At 38.9% G+C, this 5,000-nt stretch overlaps 1 long non-coding RNA gene across 4 annotated transcripts in view; it reads left to right on the top strand.

Moving 5' to 3' along the window:
• The first annotated feature begins 2,379 nt into the window (after positions 1–2,379).
• Positions 2,380–5,000, top strand: part of LOC148741338 (uncharacterized) — a 16,777-nt gene continuing 14,156 nt past the window's right edge. The window contains exon 1 of one of the 4 annotated variants that reach the window (XR_015993402.1): positions 2,380–3,068. This is a non-coding gene — a long non-coding RNA (uncharacterized LOC148741338). Of the gene's footprint in view, positions 3,069–3,226; positions 4,102–4,916 lie in introns of those variants that run through there. The other 3 variants (XR_015993398.1, XR_015993400.1, XR_015993403.1) reach the window with 3 other exon arrangements.

Below are 5,000 nucleotides of genomic sequence, written 5' to 3'. Positions count from 1 at the left end.
AAGCTCACCTTCATATACCAGCATTTACTAGAGGTAAGAAACAGTTGTCTGCAGAGGAAGTGGAGCAAACCAGAAAAATTGCTAATGTCCGAATCCACGTGGAAAGGGTGATTGGTCTTGTCCGCAGAAAGTATTGCAAGAAATACTCCCTATTCAGCTGGTGACAGCTCGGCAAGGTGATGACTTGGCTCCAATAGACAAAATGGCAGTAACTTGCTGTGCCCTTACTAATATATCAGAGTGTCTGTGCCTTTTAATTCGAGTATTTAGACCCTTTGTGAGAGTATCAATATTTTATCAGGTATCATTGAGAAAATATGATGTTTAATTCAGCAACAATTTCCTCTTCAAGGAGTTTCTAAGTTAAGAAAAATAACTTTTAGGCCTAATCCATACCTTACAGTCAACGGAATTGAATTAAATTTGTGTAGTTATTAATAATTATGGTGGTTCCTAATACTAATAAAACATTCAACCAACGATAAAAATGCCTAAAGTGGCTAATGAAGGGGTTAACATCTTTTGTATAGTTAGCTAAAAAATGTTCCTGTTGTAATCAAAAGGTATCATAACAAATAAATGCAAGAACTGAATAACTTTGGACATCATCAACAACAATATTTCTTTATACCAGCAATTCCAAATTTTTGTACATCAATTTCATGGTGCACATGAAGGGCAAATCCATTCTCCATCAGGCTCTGTTCTAAGTCCCACACATGACTTAAAGGCTTTCATTTGCTGCCCGGTTATCCACGAGGTCTGGAGTACCAGATAATTCACAATGTCGGGATATTCCACGCTAGGATAATCCACTAAATCCTCGCTACCCTCCGATTTTTTTAACGTGAATGGATCAAATCCACAGATAAGAACTTTCACTCGATACCTGGCCTTAGCAGAACCGGTAAGACTGCCATAATTCTCCGAAAAAGGAACACTTTCGCTCGAAGGCGCGTCTACCGAAGCCATATTTACTTTAACAGATGTCCACCAGCATGGCGGTCGCGACTTACGTTACAAAATTTGGTCACGTGGCTGAAAACGAAGAATTATGTTTTCTGATAAACTAACATCCACATGAAAGTGCGTTGCGTCTTTCAGATGTCACAAAGATCTTTTTTTTGAGTTATTTAAAAAAAAAAAAAAAAAACTATATGTTAGCGTATAGATTGGTGTATTGTGGTGTAGTGTAATCTGATCAGCGCAATTTGGTGTATCTCTAAGCAATCTGATTGGCGCATCTTTTTTTTGGTGTATCTCAACGCAATGTGATTGGCCCAATTTTTTGGTGTATCACAAACCAATCAGATTGTAGTATTTTTCGATGTCGCACCATTCAGAGCGTTCTTGCTAATTTGTGTTTTGACAGGTCTTCAAATTTCAGCGAATCAACGCTTGAGTCGGAGAGAGCGGTTCGCGAATTAAGCAAATGTATCAGTCGTGTTGGGAAAGTGGTAGAGTTGTGATCGTTGTACGACTATGCTTAATCTTCCTTCTGAAGGAGACTGAGTGGACCATGAGAAAAATTTTGAATCAAATATTACTTCAGATGTTGATAGGAGCAACTTCAGGATATTTCATTGCTATATATGAGTTAATCAGCGATTCCAATTTTGAATTTCGCTCAAGGAACGAGGTAAGATGACATCTACAAGAGTTGTAAGACCATCTATTCAGTGTAATGGCTCATGTCCTTCGTGAGGATTTTATCGCTATGATCTGTCTGGATTTGAAAGGTCGTCAGGGAACTTTTTCTACCGATTAGCGAGTTAAAACGTGCATGTTTTGTGTACCGCTCCTTCACTTACGACGCATACACCGTCACCTGGAGGCCTAACACGAATTTAGCGCTATAGCGTGTTGTTTCGGAAAGGCTAGCTTTACTGACTCTGGTAAATCTTGCGCAAGATATTTGCATAAATCATATTTGATTGATAATCTTTTTTTTTTTGCCATATGGTTGTTCTTTTAGCAGCGGTTGAAACGACCACCAAGTTACATTTACTTTCTGCGTCGACTGCCATGTTACATATCCGTTTCTTTGCTTCTAAAAGTCCTCCATGAATTAAATATTGTTTAAACAATACTTTTCCGTTACAACTGCGTGTTACTTTTTACTCGCCAGTATGGATTAGATTTTTTTAGATGAAATGCCATTTTCCAGTAAACAACGCAAATTTTATGACATAAATCTACCTCAATGAAAAATATTTTACAAGGGACAGAATGATTCGGTCGGTTAATTTTCCACGCAACTCTTAAGTGCTTAGACGTTTTCTACCAATAAAATTCGCTTGTAGCTAACCTGGACTATACCCCATTGCGTGTCAATTTCCTGTAAACAACCTGCATTTTGTCACGTATTTCGCACGCAATGGGCAAAGTCCAGATAGGCAACAACCAAGTAAGTAGCCCACCTTATTATCCTTTGGAGAATGATACTTTCTCTTGGTTCAATCTACTTTCACTTGTTCGAAGAACGAAGACCGGAAAATATCTTTGTCCAGAGGCTGTAAGAGATAAAATAGAGCTTTCCACTGCAAAATTATATGGAAGAGTATTTCGAGGCAACCATCTGTTACTGAACAAGAAGCTACACGGAGCCTATATTTGGGCCGGATTTGTGGATCAGCGGATTGAATTGAATTGGTTCGAATTGAAGGCTTTGCTGTTTTAGCAAAATCGCTGTCGAGTGCTTTTCATGGTTTGTCAACATGGTGAGTTATGGAGGCTAAGACTTCGGAACAAGTTGATGCCATCCATGAAAATTTGGAATTACTAAAATCGCCGGAGGAAAGGCGGGATCACTCAATAAAAAGTTGTATTTGAACGCGATGACTTTATTTACAAGGAATTCTCTTGCTTACATCTAATAACAAACCTTTGAAGTTTTTTTTTTTCTTGGATGGTGGACATCTGTTAAAGTAAATATGGCTTCGGCAGACGCGCCTTCGAGCGAAAGTGTTCCTTTTTCGGAGATTTATGGCAGTCTTACCAGACTCGGAACGATATATCACAGAAGGCATTTTATAGACCTCAAGATTTTTGACTGATTGAAATTAAAGGTATGTAGCAGTGACTTCCACAAGTTTTTTTTTTTTGGTGAGAAAAGTACAATTGTTCATTTCGCAATATTTATTTACGGATGGTTTCAATCGCCAACGTTTACATGAGATGGTTGTATTACTGTTGCCAAGGGTTGTTGTTTTCGTCAGTACGTTAACAATGGTGGTGATTCACAGTATTAGGCTTGCACTTTAAATAAATATAGTTAAGTTCACTCGAAAGATGAGTATAAACTGTAACAAGCTTATCGTTGATGCGCGGCCAGTACTTCAAATCTGACTGACACTCGTTGTCAAAACTCAACCTCGTTCCCTGGATATGCCACCACATTACTTTACGCCAATTAAAAACTGCACGCTACTGTGCATTTTCTTGCACAGGAAAACCAAACATAATTTCTGATTCTGGCCCTTAATGGTCAGAATAATAACTAGGACTTTGTCTCTGACGAAGGAACGGCAATAAGCACAATTTGAACCTACGAGCAGGTTGTTGTTTAGTCTCGTCATGCAATGTTGGAGAGAGATAGCGTTGCGTGACAAGTTCAAATTAGGGCTGTGGAGGGGACTGCAGGAAGCGTTGTACCAATGCAGTTTATTTTTGCCAACAATTCAGACACCAGCATCAGTTATATAGTGTCCCATTTCAACCTACGTATCCAAAAAAATAACTCCTGCATGCGTAGCATGCCTATGTTTTTTCTTGACGCACTGTTCCGCAAGCCCAACGTTTGACCGCTGTCGCTATATCGCTTTTCTGAAACCTCTCGTGATTGTATGATTTTCATCCACGACTGATGATCCTAATTCATAATTGGCAAATAGTTTCCTTTAAATATAGGCTGACGGGGGTATTGGAGCCTATTAGAAACTGCAAAACCGTAGAAAAAATAATCCAAAATCGAAAAACCGAAACAAAAATCGATCAAAACCGAAAACCGCATCCAAAACTGTCAAAACCGATACATTTTCACATCCTAGTTGTCAAAACCCTGATCGATCAGATACAGTGGTGATAAGTGGAGCATACAAGGTAAACTACACTAATTTGATTACAGTATTTGTGAATGCCACGGACTTGTCATTCGTATCTTCTAGTATCTGCTTAAATCATAAGTTCAATTTCAGCTGCTCTCTCGAGGTCCAATAAGAGTGAATCGCCTTGAAACGCTCTTTTTTTCATTTTCGTTGCTTCCCCGCCATGGAACAGATCGATGCTCATGGTATTAGTCATAATCTTCCTCACCGATCGTGAATTTCCAATTTATATAGATATCGCGTATTCTAAGTGTATAAGGACTGTAAGTCTTTTTTAAGTCTGTATCGTCCTAAGCGATCCATAAATTATATATATAGTAGGGGCGTAGCGTGAGATTTCGATGGTGTATGCACAGCGCAGAAATTGAGAGCGCCGAAGGCGCCCCAAACTAAGGGGGTCTGGGTCAACTGTGTTTGACCGGGTGTTACGAAGACCCTGTAAACAGAAAACCGTAGAAATTACAAGTTAAACGCACATTAAACAGTAACAACGCTTAGTAATATAATACATTACACTTCAAGCGTTTCTTCCCATTATCATACTACCCGTATTATTGAACTGCCCGTATACGGCCCCTCTTGTCAGTGTTCTTTTTCGCTGTGCGAGCCAATTTGGTGTTGATATTCTCGAGGGTTTCCTCGTGTAAACTTACTACACATAATATTATTCTGGAACACCAGGCAGAATACAGCCACCTTTGATTTATAGTAAGCATTGCGTGACAGAATAATAGAGAAAGCGTTATGTACAGGAAAATTTACCCTTGAGTTCTGTCAATAAAAATAATCAATTTCTACTGGGGCTCGGATTTTTTCTATTACACTAAAAATAGATTCTGACGGTTGTTTGGCTAATGCAGGGTCTTCGTTTTCGTAGTACGAAAACAAAGACCC

Source organism: Stylophora pistillata, chromosome 1 (genome assembly GCF_964205215.1).
Source record: "Stylophora pistillata chromosome 1, jaStyPist1.2, whole genome shotgun sequence".
NCBI lineage: Eukaryota > Metazoa > Cnidaria > Anthozoa > Scleractinia > Pocilloporidae > Stylophora > Stylophora pistillata.
The sequence above is the reverse complement of the archived record's forward strand: the minus strand, read 5'-3'. Positions and strand labels throughout refer to the sequence as shown.